We start from the raw sequence: 8779 nt of genomic DNA on the forward strand, positions 1-8779 counted from the left end.
CTGTGCCAGGGACCAACAGCAGAGACCAATACTTATTTCCCATTCTCTCACACGTATGCTTTGGATTTGCTGAATTCCTTGGATCTGTAGGTTCAGTTTTCATGAAATTTGTAAAATATTTTGGCTTTTATTTCCTCTAATATTTTTTCTGCTTCCCTCACTCCTGGCCTTTGAGGACTCCAATTATACATATATTATGCTACTTGACATTGTCCTACAAAACTTACCAATACCCTGTTGAATTCTGAGAGCTTTTTTCTCAGTTTCATTTTGGATAGTTTCTATTGCTGTGTCTATAAATTCACTAATCTTTTCTTCTGCAATGTCTAATCTGCTGTTAATCCTATTCAACATATGCTACACCTCAGCCACTGTAGTTTTCATCTCCAGAAGTTAGGTTTGGGTCTTAAAAAATTTTTTTTTCTATCACATCTCTACCTAACATGTTCCTCTACTACTTAATCTTTCATATTGTTAATTATGTAGTTTTAAAACACGTATCTTGTTTTATTTTTGTAAATTTTTAGTTGTGTAGATTAAAATGATTATGCTGTATTACAGAATTGCTTAATTTCTATTTTCATCCTACTATTTTGTATTCTTTTATTCTATTTTACTTCACAATTTACATTCTGCTAAAATGTGAGCAGGAATTTTTGTTGGTTTTGAAGCTCCTAAATTAGTGCCACTGAATACTGCTTGTTGAATTGAATTTTTGTCATATCACTAAAATGTTTGTTTTTGTATAACCTTGTTTTAGACCAATTTATGTGTTATCTATTATCTCACAATAACAGAATTTGGTATATACATAGAATGGAATATTATCCAAACTTAAAAAGGAATGAAGTTCTGATACATGCTAAAACATAGATGAACCCTGAAAACATGCTAAGTGAAATAAGCCAGACTGAAGAACAAATATTGTATATTATGTGAGGTACCTAGAATAGACAAATTCTTAAAGACAGAAGAACAGAGGTTGCCAGAAACTGAGGGAAGGAGATAAAGGGGAGTTACTATTTAATGGATACAGAGTTTCTGTTTGAGACAATGACAAGTTTCCAGAGATGGCTAGTGGCGATGATTACACAACATTGTGAATGAACTTAATGCCACTGAATTGTACACTTAAAAATGGGTAAAATGATAAATTTTGTGTTATATATGTTTAATCTCAATTTTAAAAAGCAAAAATAAACAAGTGGGACAACATGAAACTAAGTTTCTATACAACAAAGGAAACTATCTCAAGATGAAAAGGCAACCTACTGAATGGCAGTAGAAAAGAAATAGAAAATATGAACAGACCAATCACAAGTAATGAAATTGAAACTGTGATTAAAAATCTTCCAACAAACAAAAGTCAAGGACCAGATGGCTTCACAGGTGAATTCTATCAAACACTTAGACAAGAGGTAACACCCATCCTTCTCAAACTCTTCCAAAAAATTGGAGAGGAAGGAACATTCCCAAACTCATTCTATGAGGCCACCATCACCCTGATACCAAAACCAGGCAAAGATATTACAAAAAGAGAAAATTACAGACAAATATCACTGACTAATATAGGTGCAAAAATCCTCAACAAAATACTAGCAAAAAGAATCCAACAACACATTAAAAGGACCACAAACCATGATCAAGTGGGATTTATCCCAGGGAAGCAAGGATTCTTCAATATATGCAAATCAATCAATGTGATACACCATATTAACAATTGAAGAATAAAAACCATATGATCATCTCAATAGATGCAGAAAAAGCTTTTGACAAAATTCAACACCCATTTATGATAAAAACTCTCCAGAAAGTGGGCATAGAGGGAACCTATCTCAACATAGTAAAGGCCATAAACGACAAACCCACAGCAAACATCATTCTCAATGGTGAAAAACTGAAAGCATTTCTTCTAAGATCAGGAACAAGACAAGGATGTCCACTCTCACTACTATTATTCAACATAGTTTTGGAAGTCCTAGCCACGGCAATCAGAGAAGAAAAAGAAATAAAAAGAATACAAATTGGAAAAGAAGTAAAGCTGTCACTGTTTGCAGATGACATGATACTATACATAGAGAATCCTAAAGATGCCACCAGAAAACTACTAGAGCTAATCAATGAATTTAGTAAAGTTGCAGGATAAAAAATTAATGCACAGAAATCTCTTGCATTTCTATATACTAATGGTGAAAAATCTAAAAAATTAAGAAAACACTCCCATTTACCTTTGCAACAAAAAGAATAAAATACCTAGGAATAAACCTACCTAGGGAGACAAAAGATCTGTATGCAGAAAACTATAAGACACTGATGAAAGAAATTAAAGATGATACCAACAGATGGAGAGATATATCATGTTCTTGGATTGGAAGAATCAATATTGTGAAGATGACTATACTACCCAAAGCAATCTACAGATTCAATGCAATCCCTATCAAATTACCAGTGGCATTTTTTACAGAACTAGAACAAAAAATCTTAAAATTTGTATGGAGACACAAAAGACCTTGAATAATCAAAGCAGCCTTGAGGAAAAAAAGCAGAGTTGGAGGAATCAGACCCCCTGACTTCAGACTATACTACAAAGCTACAGTAATCAAGACAATATGGTACTGGCACAAAAACAGAAATATAGATCAATGGGACAGGATAGAAAGCCCAGAGATAAACCCACGCACCTATGGTCAACTAATCTGTGACAGAGGAGGCAAGGATATACAATGGAGAAAAGACAGTCTCTTCAATAAGTGGTGCTAGGAAAACTGAACAACTACATGTAAAAGAATAAAATTAGAACACGCCCTAACACCATACACAAAAATAAAATGGATTAGAGACCTAAATGTGAGACCACATACTATAAAACTCTTAGAGGAAAACATAGGAAGAACACTCTTTGACATAAATCACAGCAAGATCTTTTTTGATCCACCTCCTAGGGTAATGGAAATAAAAACAAAAATAAACAAATGGGACCTAATGAAACTTCAAAGTTTTTGCACAGCAAAGGAAACTACAAACAAGATGAAAAAGACAACCCTCAGAATGGGAGAAAATATTTGCAAATGAATCAAACGAGCTCATGCAGCTCAGTATTAAAAAACAAAAACCCAATCCAAAAATGGGCAGAAGACCTAAATAGACATTTCTCCAAAGAAGACATACAGATAGCCAAGAAGCACATGAAAAGCTGCTCAACAGCACTAATTATTAGAGAAATGCAAATCAAAACTACAGTGAGGTATCACCTCACACCAGTTAGAATGGGCATCATCAGAAAATCTACAAACAACAAATGCTGGAGAGGGTGTGAAGAACCCTCTGGCACTGTTGGTGGGAATGTAAATTGATACAGCCACTATGCAGAACAGTATGGAGGTTCCTTAAAAAACTAAAAATAGAATTACCATATGACGCAGCAATCCCACTACTGGGCATATACCCAGAGAAAACCATAATTCAAAAAGACACATGTGGGCTTCCCTCGTGGCATAGTGGCTGAGAGTCTGCCTGCCATCACAGGGGACGTGGGTTTGTGCCCCGGTCCAGGAGGATCCCACATGCCGCGGAGCAGCTGGGCCCGTGAGCCACGGCCGCTGAGCCTGCGCGTCTGGAGCCTGTGCTCCACAACGGGAGAGGCCACGGCAGTGAGAAGCCCGTGTACCACAAAAAAAAAAGGACACATGCACCCCAATGTTCACTGCAGTGCTATTTACAATAGCCAGGACATGGAAGCAACCTAAATGCCCATTGACAGATGAATGGATAAAGAAAATGTGGTACATATATACAATGGAATATTACTCAGCCATAAAAAGGAACAAAATTGGGTCAGTTGTTGAGATGTGGATGGATCTAGAGACTGTCATACAGAGTGAAGTAAGTCAGAAAGAGAAAAACAAACATCGTATATTAACGCATATATGTGGAACCTAGAAAAATAGTACAGATGAACCGGTTTGAAGGGCAGAAATTGAGATACAGATGCAGAGAACAAATGTATGGACACCAAGGGGGCAAAGTGGCAGGGGTGGTGGTGGTGGTGTTATGAATTGGGAGATTGGGATTGACATATATACACTAATATGTATAAAATGGATAACTAATAAGAACCTGCTATATAAAACAAATAAAATAAAATTCAAAAAAAAGAGAAAATACTTGCAAATCATATCTGATAAGGGGTTAATACCCAAAATATATAAAGAATTCATACAACTCAATAGCAAAAAACAATCAATACGATTTAAAAATGGGCAGATAATCTGAATAAAATTTTTCCAAAGAAGACATAAAGATGGCCAACAGTTATATGAAAAGATGCTCTACATAATTAATCATCAGGGAATTGTAAATCAAAACCACAATGAGATGTCACCTTACACTAGTTAGAAAGGTTATTATCAAAAAGACAAGAAACAAGTGTCAGCAAGAATGTGGAGAAAAGGGAACCCTCGTGCACTATTAGTGGGAATGTAAATTGGTGCAGCCACTCTGGAAAACAGTATGAAGATTCCTGAAAATAATAAAAGCAGAACTACCATACGATACAGCAATTCTACTGCTGGGTATTTATCCAAAAAACAAAAACAAAAACATTAACTCCAAAGATATATGCACCCCCATGTTCATTGCAGCTTTACAATAGCCAAGACATGGAAACAACCTAGATGCCCATCAGTGAATGAATGGGTAAAGAAAATGTGTCATGCATGTATATATATTATATTTATACATAACAGAATATTATTCAACCATAAAAAAGAATGATGTAAGTCAGAGAAAGAAAAATACCATATGATCTCACTTATATGTGAATCTAAAAATACAAAAACAAGCTCATAGATACACAGAACAGATTGGTGGTTGCCAGAGGTTGGGGTGGGGGGTAACAAGGGTGTGAGAAATGAGTGAAGGGGGTCAAAAAGTACATATACTTCCAGTTATGAAATCAATAAGCCATAGGGATGAAATGAACAGCATGGTGACTAGTTAATAATATTGTATTGCATATTTGAAAGTTGCTAAGAGAGTAGATCTTAAAGTTCTTATCACAAAAATAATAAATTTTGTATAACTATGTAATGTGATAGATTTTAACTAGACTTATTGTGGTGATCATTTCACAATGTATACAAATATCAAATCATGTTGTACACCTAAAACTAATGTTATGTCAATTACACCTAAATCAAAACTTTTTTTAAAAAAAGAAGACTAAGTAGTAGAATACTACCTAGTGATTCTTCATTGCTTTCTGAATAAAAATAATTATAAGGTGCTATATTTGCAAATTATTCAAGGTGAAATCTCTTCTGTTTAATAAGATCCATTCCTTTTGCTTTTTCTCTACATGCCATTTGCTACACAAATGAAAGTTCTGCCCTTGGTACCTCAGTATGTTTAAGTTATGTTATCTGAACAGAAAGTGCTTGGAATGTACAGTCAGAGAGATGGAGAAGGATGACTGAAGATTACCTCAGATGCTGGAGGGATGTCATGTACAGACTAATGCATGGGTTCTACCCAGAGTATTACCAAGGCATTTACCCTTCTTATTTCTGAGTAATCTGGGCTTGTCTCTGAAATATCTTTCTGTTGACACCTAGTGAACTCTCTTGTCACCTCCTCTGTGAAAGCTTATTCCACATCCTCACACTGAATTAGACATTCTTTTCTAGGTGCACCTATAGCATTTATATTACATTTATTCAATCATTCAACAAATATTTGTTAAGTGCCTACTATATGCCAGGTATTACTTAAGGTGTTTGGGATGAATATATCATTGAAAAAGACAAATATCCCTGTCCTCATAGAACTCAGATTAGAAGCAGGGGATGTAGACAATAAACATCATGAATACATTTAATGTTAGAAAGTGATAAGTGCTATAGACAAAAGGGAAAGATGTGTAAGAGTGCAGAGGGTGAGAAGGGATGGGCATGATGCAGTATTAAACAGAATGGTCTGGGTTAGCCTTATAAAAAAGTGATACAGGAAGAAAGACTTGTTTCCTGTCTCCCCAAAATGTCAAAGTCAATTACTATGTAATTTATCTTTTGCCTTTCCCTTCTAGTACAATGCCCAACACTTAGTAGGTTACTGGAAGAATAGAATAAAATATGTCTGTATCTTGAAGAGAAAATGACTGGGACTTCCTTGGTGGTGCAGTGGTTAAGATTCCATGCTCCCAATGCAGGGGGCCTGGGTTCAATTCCTGGTCAGGGAACTAGATCCCACATGCATGCCGCAACAAAGAGTTCACATGCCACAACTAAGAAGCCCATGTGCCACAACTAAGTAGCTGGTGAGCCACAACTAAGGAGCCTGCCTGCTGCAACTAAGACCCAGTGCAACCAAATTAGTAAAATAAATAATAAAAATGACTCTGTGTGTTCCATATGTTCATGTACATATGTGTGTGGTAACACATATACAAAAATTCTTTTACATTCTAAATTCACTGTCATTTTGTATATGTAGATATATGTTAATTTAACATATATGTAGATATACATTAAAAATATAGACACACACTGCTCCATTCAAAAAGGATTAGAAGTGACTACATGGATGATATACAATAAAAATATATATTCTTGGGCTTCCCTGGTGGCACAGTGGTTAAGAATCCACCTGCCAATGCAGGGGACAAGTGTTCCAGCCCTGGTCTGGGAAGATCCCACATGCCACAGAGCAACTAAGCCCGTGCACCACAACTACTGAGGCTGCGCTCTAGAGCCTGTGAGCCACAACTCCTGAAGCCCACATGCCTAGAGACAGTGTTCCGCAACAAGAGAAGCCACCGCAATGAGAAGCCCACGCACCACAATGAAGAGTAGCCCCCACTTGCCGCAACTAGAGAAAGCCCGTGCGCAGCAACAAAGACCCAACTCAGCCAAAAATAAATAAATAAATTTATTTTTAAAAAAATAATATATATTCTTTATCAAAGCAACTAATTAAATGGTAGTGGAAAATCAGGACTAACTGAAAGGAGAATACAAACATGCAGTTGAAGGCTAACATAACTAGGCTTAAATTAAACCTCAGTGTTTGCCTGATGTGTCTTTGAGCTCAGTGTTTGCCTGATGTGTATGGTTATATGATTCTTATTATCATAAAAGAGGAACGGTTCTCATGAGGATAAAAAGATTTCTGAGCCCTGAATTCTAGAAGTAATTCCTCATAGAACTTCATTATAGGAGACAATCAATTCTCAATTGATGATACTGAATGGTATTCTCAATTATTTTTAAAACAAAACGTGAATTTTAAAGCTGTTATCTTGAATGACCTTATATAAAAAGGGAAATTGTAGCATTAAAAAACAACTCAATTTAAGAAATTCTGTAGAAAATGCCAGACTACTAAGCAGTAACTGTCTAATGTCTAACTTGATCCTAGGATAGAACTGTAAATACAGGGGTGAAAAGTCCCTTGGACAAGTTTCCTTAAATATCATTTCTCTTAGCTAGACTCTTGGATAGAAGAAAGAGGCTGTAATCAGACAAGCTACTGATGACAATACCTGGAATGGTGTTATTTTGTATTTCTAATCAACGGTAGAACAATATGCTTTGGAAATGGTAAATTTGAAATCAAATTATGAAATCTGAAATTACCTATATTATGACTATCTCCTCTGTTTTATTTCAAGCAAAATGAAAATTTTCCTCAGAAATCTGATTTTAATTGAATCTATTTTACTTTTTTAAATCACTCTACTTAAATTCCAGACTTCCATGTCATAAAGCATAGCCAAAATAATTTTGACTGGAACACTTTCAAAGCAATTGTTGACATCACCCAACATGGCTAAAGAACAGCCTCAGTCATGCATCCCTGTAGCATCTGTTTAGAGCTGCATGACTTCCTGCTTTATAATATAGCTGAAAAATGTCCTTCCAGAGAAGTGGCCAATATGGCAGAGTAGGAAGACCCTAAGTTCATCTTCTCCCACAGACACACCAAAATTACAACTATTTACAGAGCAACTATTGATGAGAATGACCTAGAGACTAGCCGACAAGATTTTCCACAACTAAAGATACAAAGAAGGAACCACAAAGAGATGAGTAACAGGAGTGGAGACTTGGTAAAATCAAGACCCATATCCCCAGGGTAGGCAACCCACAAACAGGAGGGTTGCAGAGGTTCTCCCCAAGGAACAAGGAGTTCAAGTCCCATAGTGGGTTCCCTAGCCTGGGGTTTCTGCACTGGGAAGAAGTGCCCCTAGACATCTGGCTTTAAAGGCCCATAGGGCTTGCATATAGGAGAGCTGGAGGGCTGTAGGAAACAGAGACTGCACTCTTAAAGGGTCCACCAAAATCTCACATGCTCCAGTTACAATGCAGAATCAGGAATTTGAAAGGAGCCTGGGTTAAACCCACCTGCTGATCTTGGAGTGCCTTCCAGAGAGGTAGGAGGCAACTGGGACTCCCCCTAGGGACAAAGATATTGGCAGCAGCCTTTTTTGGGAAGCTTGTCCTACTATGAGGACAGTGGTGCTGGCAAGCACCATTCTGGAGTCCTCCCTCTTTTCCTATTAGTGCTACAACCTGGCTCCAAGCACCAGCAGCCAGGACACCCCGGATCATGCACCCAGTCACACCATGCCCCAGTCCCACCAGTGGCTGGCAGCCTCCACACAAGGCAGGCTGTGGTAATCAACCAAGCAGTGGACCAGCCCTGCCTACCAGTGTGCCCACCGTAGTCCACCCCAACACAACAGAAGGACCCAGGAAGCCCACATAGGGGTCACCCTGAGATC

The sequence above is a fragment of the Delphinus delphis genome, chromosome 14, assembly GCF_949987515.2.
Source record: "Delphinus delphis chromosome 14, mDelDel1.2, whole genome shotgun sequence".
Taxonomy (NCBI): Eukaryota; Metazoa; Chordata; class Mammalia; order Artiodactyla; family Delphinidae; genus Delphinus; species Delphinus delphis.